The sequence below is a fragment of the Cyclopterus lumpus genome, chromosome 1 (genome assembly GCF_009769545.1).
Source record: "Cyclopterus lumpus isolate fCycLum1 chromosome 1, fCycLum1.pri, whole genome shotgun sequence".
Classification (NCBI taxonomy): Eukaryota; Metazoa; Chordata; class Actinopteri; order Perciformes; family Cyclopteridae; genus Cyclopterus; species Cyclopterus lumpus.
This window is the reverse complement of record NC_046966.1, coordinates 3,873,208-3,881,645: the sequence shown is the minus strand read 5'-3', so window position 1 is coordinate 3,881,645 and position 8,438 is coordinate 3,873,208.

Below are 8,438 nucleotides of genomic sequence, written 5' to 3'. Positions count from 1 at the left end.
CCACATAACGCCTTGCCACATAACGCCTTGCCACATGGCGCCTTGCCACATAACGCCGAGCCACATAACACCTTGCCACATAACGCCTTGCCACATGGCGCCTTGCCACATAACGCCTTGCCACATAACGCCTTGCCACATGGCGCCTTGCCACATGGCGCCTTGCCACATGGCGCCTTGCCACATGACGCCGAGCCACATGACGCCTTGCCACATGGCGCCTTGCCACATGATGCCTTGCCACATGATGCCTTGCCACATGGCGCCTTGCCACATAACGCCGAGCCACATGACGCCGAGCCACATGATGCCTTGCCACATTACGCCTTGCCACATGACGGCGAGCCACATGACGCCTTGCTACATAACGCCTTGCCACATAACGCCTTGCCACATGACGCCTTGCCACATGGCGCCTTGCCACATAACGCCGAGCCAGATGATGCCTTGCCACATGATGCCTTGCCACATGGCGCCTTGCCACATAACGCCGAGCCACATGACGCCTTGCCACATGATGCCTTGCCACATGATGCCTTGCCACATGGCGCCTTGCCACATAACGCCTTGCCACATAACGCCGAGCCACATAACGCCGAGCCACATGACGCCTTGCCACATAACGCCGAGCCACATGACGCCTTGCCACATAACCCCTTGCCACATAACGCCTTGCCTCATGACGACGAGCCACATGACGCCTTGCCACATGATGCCTTGCCACATGGCGCCTTGCCACATTACGCCTTGCCACATGACGACGAGCCACATGACGCCTTGCCACATAACGCCTTGCCACATGACGCCTTGCCACATGATGCCTTGCCACATGGCACCTTGCCACATAACGCCTTGCCTCATGACGACGAGCCACATAACGCCTTGCCACATGACGCCTTGCCACATGATGCCTTGCCACATGGCGTCTTGCCACATAACGCCGAGCCACATGACGCCTTGCCACATAACCCCTTGCCACATAACGCCTTGCCACATAACGCCGAGCCACATGACGCCTTGCCACATAACGCCGAGCCACATAACGCCTTGCCTCATGACGACGAGCCACATGACGCCTTGCCACATAACGCCTTGCCACATGACGCCTTGCCACATGACGCCTTGCCACATAACGCCTTGCCACATAACGCCTTGCCACATGACGCCTTGCCACATGATGCCTTGCCACATGGCGCCTTGCCACATGGTGCCTTGCCACATAACGCCTTGCCACATAACGCCGAGCCACATGACGCCTTGCCACATAACCCCTTGCCACATAACGACTTGCCACATAACGCCGAGCCACATGACGCCTTGCCACATAACGCCGAGCCACATAACGCCTTGCCTCATGACGACGAGCCACATGACGCCTTGCCACATAACGCCTTGCCACATGACGCCTTGCCACATAACGCCTTGCCACATAACGCTGAGCCACATAACGCTGAGCCACATAACGCCTTGCCATATAACGCCGAGCCACATTACGCCTTGCCACATAACGCCTTGACACATGACGCCTTGCCACATGACGCCGAGCCACATGACGCCTTGCCACATAACGCCTTGACACATGACGCCTTGCCACATGATGCCTTGCCACATTGCGCCTTGCCACATAACGCCGAGCCACATTACGCCTTGCCACATGACGCCGAGCCACATGACGCCTTGCCACATAACGCCTTGACACATGACGTCTTGCCACATGATGCCTTGCCACATGGCGCCTTGCCACATTACGCCTTGCCACATGACGCCGAGACACATGACGCCTTGCCACATAACGCCTTGACACATGACGCCTTGCCACATGATGCCTTGCCACATGGCGCCTTGCCACATTACGCCTTGCCACATGACGACGAGCCACATGACGCCTTGCCACATAACGCCTTGACACATGACGCCTTGCCACATGATGCCTTGCCACATGGCGCCTTGCCACATTACGCCTTGCCACATGACGACGAGCCACATGACGCCTTGCCACATAACGCCTTGCCACATGACGCCTTGCCACATGATGCCTTGCCACATGGCGCCTTGCCACATAACGCCTTGCCTCATGACGACGAGCCACATGACGCCTTGCCACATAACGCCTTGCCACATGACGCCTTGCCACATGATGCCTTGCCACATGGCGCCTTGCCACATAACGCCTTGCCTCATGATGACGAGCCACATGACGCCTTGCCACATAACGCCTTGCCACATGACGCCTTGCCACATGATGCCTTGCCACATAACGCCTTGCCACATGACGCCTTGCCACATGATGCCTTGCCACATGGCGCCTTGCCACATAACGCCTTGCCTCATGACGACGAGCCACATGACGCCTTGCCACATAACGCCTTGCCACATGACGGCTTGCCACATGATGCCTTGCCACATGGCGCCTTGCCACATAACGCCGAGCCACATAACGCCTTGCCACATGACGCCTTGCCACATGATGCCTTGCCACATGATAACGCCTTGCCACATGACGCCTTGCCACATGATGTCTTGCCACATGACGCCTTGCCACATAACGCCGAGCCACATAACGCCGAGCCACATGATGCCTTGCCACATGACGCCTTGCCACATAACGCCTTGCCACATAACGCCTTGCCACATGATGCCTTGCCACATAATGCCGAGCCACATGACGCCTTGCCACATAACGCCGAACCACATAACGCCTTGCCACATGATGCCTTGCCACATGACGCCTTGCCACATGACGCCTTGCCACATGACGCCTTGCCACATAACGCCGAGCCACATGACGGCGAGCCCCGTTGGAAGCAAACGTGGAACCCGCCCCGACTGTGTGTCCATTCAATATAATGAAGGGGCTGCGTATTTGTGCTTGACTGAGTCGTTACCTTTTTAAAGACAACTGGCAGTCCCTGAGCGTAGGGGGATTGGTCGTAGTTGAGCCTGGTTTTGTGTGGAGTCTGTTTTGGGGTTTCTTTTGAATCTGGCAGCAGTTCACCTCAATGTTAAATATGTCGCACTACACCTCCGTGTACGAGCTGAAGGAGTCCAGTCAGAGGACTCTGGTGTTCAGTGGGCGATGACGTCGCAACGACGAGGTTTACTTGTTGACCTTATTCTTTGCCTGAACTTCTTTCTTCATTGTGTCATTTTTTCTGATCTAACTTCCGTTTTAAAGCGAAAGTGCGATGTCTTTGCTTAGCGTCGCCATGGGTTCATCTTCCATTACTAAGCTGTCACTAAGTTTTAACACTTTAACACAGAAAGTAACCACCTTAAGTGTGATTGGTTCATCCATATGACGCCCGTTTGGAAATTTCCCCCCGACGTCTCTGGAGCTGTGAGGAGCTGCGAGGATGAATAACAAAAAGTTATTCATTGGAATGATCTTTGTTATTGACTACATAACTCGCTCGCTCGCTCGCTCTCGGCCTCTGGCCCATCACTTCCTCTCCCTTCCTTGACAGATTTTAATATTTGCATAATGTCTGCAAAGGAAGTTGTCTCTTCCTGTTTTGTGTATGTGTGAGCAATTCCAGCTAAACGTAACACACATCCCATTACTAATTGTTTCCTCTCCAATTTCCTTGAATGACTTGCTGTCGTGGTGGATAACGCAGCGTCACATGAATGTTCAGTCAATCAAGATGAAAAACAATTAACAAAAGAATCTATTTCAGAAATATGATACAAACAATACTAATGTAATAGCAATAATAACAATATGGTAATAATAACAAGAAATGATAACTCATTATAACTCATTATGACAGTAATGGTTGGCTAATTGGTCACAAACTGGTTACTAATTGTTGTAGAGTTTTAAGCACTTGTCATTCTGCTGGTAATCGCGGTCACTGTAGTCACAGGACAAGTTTAGTTTTCAGCACCACGATGATACTAGGTGTGGCTGTTCGAACATTTACAGAAGGTGTTTTTAGCCACATTAGACTCCTTCCAAAATAATAAATCCATCTGTGCTTACTTTCTGGGGCCGGCCCGCAAACTCCTCCGTGACGTGTGAGTTGCAGACACCACCCACTACTCCGTGCTCCTTCTGAAACATGGAAGTGGACAGTCTGCACATCTTCCTTCTGAAATGTAGTGAGATGAGTTTTGCTCATAGGCACTTTTCCCAGCAGCCATTTTTGACACGTCAAAGCAGGGTATGAATTATGGGCCCATTCTATTGAGCCAGCTTCTGTAATACCAGGGCTCTGGTTCATGTTATTAATTACACCTGTGTTTACCCTGAGATATCAAAATGGTTGCTGCTTATCACAACAGAACATTCTCCTCATCATGATGATTTGTGGCTGTGTAGGTTTTGAAATGAATTACATCTGAAAGTGACACTGAAGTTTATTTTCTCCCATAAACTCAACATGCCACTAAATCGGACTCTTAATGGTTTGGCGAACTGCTAATGGACATACCATGAAGTGTGTTTTACGATGCCTACAGGGCATTGGTGTCTAGACCAGGGGGTGGGGGGTTAACTAATTGTGTGTCGTACACTGAACCTGATGCAGACGCACCTGATGGAGAGCTGCATTCTACTGAGTGCACTTTTCTAGTCTCCCACAATGCAATGCACAAAAGAAATGGAAGAGGTGCTGGTGAAACAAACATGTGTATGTCTTTATGACGTGCAATAGGCAGCAGATTCCCACAGTTACAGTTGGATTGGAATCCGACGTCACACATAATGTTTCCTGTTGGTATGAAATGGTACGGTATGCTGATATTTTATATTCTAACTACTAAAACTAAAGTACAACACTTAAGTGTATTAAGATTAATATGTAGAGTGTACTGTGTGAAATGTGCATTAATTTGGGAGTCTTCATTCAACCTTTCTTTCTTTTCTTTTTTTTGCCTTTGCCGACGCCAACGTTTGTTGGTCACACCCATGTTTAATTTCCCAGAGCAGCTCTATTATCTGATCACGTAAGGCACAGGGTGTTGTCAGGACATGTGGCTCCGACCTTTGCTCTGCCTATTATTAGCTGCTCTTAATTTGAAAGAAAGAAGTGGAAAGTATTTTTGGATGGAAATGCTCAGGGCAGCAGCTTTCATTGAGGACACTGAGGTGGTCTCCGTATTGTTTCTGAGGAGGTTAGCAACTAGATGTCACTGTTATCTGACTTTTTACCAATGTGTTTTTAGATAAGAACCTTGGAGATGCAACGGCATGATTTAATCCTGTTGAAAGCACTGTGTAATTATGTTTTCCAACTATCTGGTTTAATGCCGTATGGATAACCATTACAGTCTTGACATCGTTCAGCTCTTCTATATCAAATACAAAAAGTTCAAATCATTTTGAACTTTTCTCGACCTCTTTAAAAGCTGATGTATCAGCACGAATGATCCTTCACACCTCAAAACAACATCTTAAAAGTTATTTTAACGCATGCTCCTTTATTGACTAAAAGCCTCCCGATGTAATCACGAAGTGTGCATGTGAAGTTGTTGCGGCTGAAGAACAATGGACCTAGCTCAAGTAAAAGCCCTTCCAATTCTGAGATTTAGCCAGTGGGCACTAACACATTGTATGCACTTGCTGGCTCATACACGTGCAAACACACACACACGCACACACACACACACACACACACACACACGCACACACACAGGAGAATGAACCAACCAGAGTATGGGAGTGAGGTTTTCTGACTTGAATCCAAAACTTCAGTGCCTCATTTTTGTATGAATTACCTGCAGAAAACATGACATAGAGTACATGTATGTAATTGTGGCAGCGGGGTGTGGCTAGGCTCAGCTGCAGAGGGGGTGGAGGGGGGGGGGGTTCAGGGAACAGTGTCATGATGTGTAAATGAGCCTCACCTGGGATCAATTATGTTCTGTGTTCCATATAAGAACAGGAGTAGCTGGAGAGGAGGGAGAGCGGGTAGCGGAGGCCCGGATCGGTCGCTACCAGAAGAGTGACAAATAAATAAAAACGGTTACTGCCCTCACAATTGTGTGTGTGTGTTGCCTCTTTGGTGCCTGCCCGAGACTCGAACCTGTTACAGTAATCTTGATGAAAGTCATTCCTCATCATGCGGGTATGCAGTAAAAATAATATGACTTCATGAGCTCATCCACAGCGTCAAACGGACGTAGCAAAAAGAAGGACTTGCTGTAATTAAAGTGGATGGACATATGAGAATGTCCCAGTAACTTCGGATAATCTCACTGTACAGTGTCCTTGGGATAGAAAACTGTACCAGGTATGTGTTATTCTTGTCAGTCAGGTACTTACCTGGGCAGGTCCAAATTGGATGTTTTGGTTATGATCATTGTCATGGAAAGATTAAAGATAGGAAACATAGCCTGTTGTACATGTTTGACAGTTTCCCGGCTCTAAGAAAAAAGGTCTGGTAAACGAGTGAAAAAAAAAATTGCTTTAAACTCGCACACTCTCCCAGCTGGCCATCAGGGGGCGACTCCTCCGGTTGCAAAAAGACTCAGATCGTATAGAAGTCTATGAGAAAATGTCTCTACTTCTCTTGATGTATTCCCTCAGTAAACATTGTAAACATGAGTTTATGGTCTCAATCTCTAGTTTTAAGTCTTCTTCAATACAGCACGATGTCCATTTAGTAAATGATGGTCCATTTAGTAAATACTAGCCTCCCACTCATGAGGGCCTCCTGTACAGTGACTTCAATGTAAATTCCTATTTCTTGTTCCTGACTACAGGTTCACAGTGTATTGTGGAGTCAGGCACATCCAGTTCCCCCTGAGTCATTTTTGAAACGTTACGTCGACCCTCCCTGACCCGACCAGCCGAGCCTCCATCGCGCTCCCATCCTGCTCTGCGAGACGTCACCGGCTCTCACGCTCCGCTTCTCATGCAGACGGAGCCGGCTAAGCCTAAGCGGATGCCTGCGTACACTTGAAAAGGCTTACACCTACACTAATATAGAAGCCAACCATGAAATAACAGCTGTCACATCACCGCTGCCTTGTTGCAACAGCCAGCTACGCAGCGGCACCCAAGCTCTGCCTCGCTTCACTGCACAGAGAGCATGGAGGACACTGTGCGTGTGTGCGTGCATGTGTGTGTGTGCGTGTAGAGAGATGTGTGTAGGGATGTGTATGTGTGTGTGTGTGTGTGTGTGTGTGTGCGTGTGTGTAGAGATGTGTGTAGGGATGTGTGTGTGTGTGTGTGTGTGCGTGCATGTGTGTGCGTGTAGGGAGATGCGTGTAGGGATGTGGGTGTGCGTGTGCGTGTGTGTGTGGGGGGGGGAATGTGTGTAGGGATGTGTGTTTGTGGGTGTGCGTGTGTGTGTGTGCGCATGTGTGCGTGCGTTTGTGTGTGTGTGTAGGGAGATGTGTGTGTGTGTGTGTGTGTGTGTGCATACGTGTGTGTAGGGAGATGTGTGTAGGGATGTGAGTGTGTGTGTGCGTGTGTGTGCATGTGTAGGGAGATGTGTGTGTAAGTGTGTGTGTGTGTGTGTGTGTGTGTGTGTGTGTGCGTGCGTGCGTGTGTGTGCATACGTGTGTGTAGGGAGATGTGTGTAGGAATGTGTGTGTGTGTGTGTGTGTGTGTGTGTGTGTGTGTGTGTGTGCATGTGTCTGTGTGTGTGTGTGTTTAAGCGTGCGTGTAGGGAGATGTGTGTAGGGATGTGTGTGTGTGTGTGTGTGTGTGTAGGGATGTGTGTGTGTGTGTGTGTGTGTAGGGATGTGTGTCACAGAAAACAGAAAACGAACAAATGGAACATTGCACTGAGCATCTGCGGCATCGAAAAGTATTCAGGGAAACTTTCACATGTATCAAAAAGTCTAAAATAGAACATGAATAATTTCAAAAAAAGAATAATGACGGAATAATGCAACATGGATCTAATGGAGTGCACTGCATTGCGTTCTCAAATCAGCTCCCTGTACACTATGGCCCCGTACCAAAGACACAACTGTGAATTTGGGTTGAGGTGTCCTGAAAGATTTCAATGGACACCTGCCAGCTGATCAGTCAACGAGCATTGTTTGAGGGTGCAGAATAAAACGTCATGAACGGCGTTGCACATGCGAGTGAACACGTGGCGTCCCAGCATGAAAAAACAGCTGAGTTGGGTGTTTCGTGGGGCCATTTACGTGTAAAAAACGAGTACTCAATGGATCCTTACCTGGAAAATGGAGATAGTGTCGCCATGGTTACCTGCATTCCACGTAAACTCAGCTTTGAAATTCCCTGGAACATCATTTCCCCTATCAACTATTCAGAAGCGCGTATTATCTGCAGCGATGAGTGAGGACTGTTCCTCAAAGTTAAGCCACGACACACTAATTGTCTAACGCTCACTCACGCGGAACAGTTATGCAGTTATAGGCGAGAGCTTCACCCAGGGCCTTAAACACACACACGCACACACACACACACACACACACACACACACACACACTCAAAATTAAAACCAATGAGTACTTTT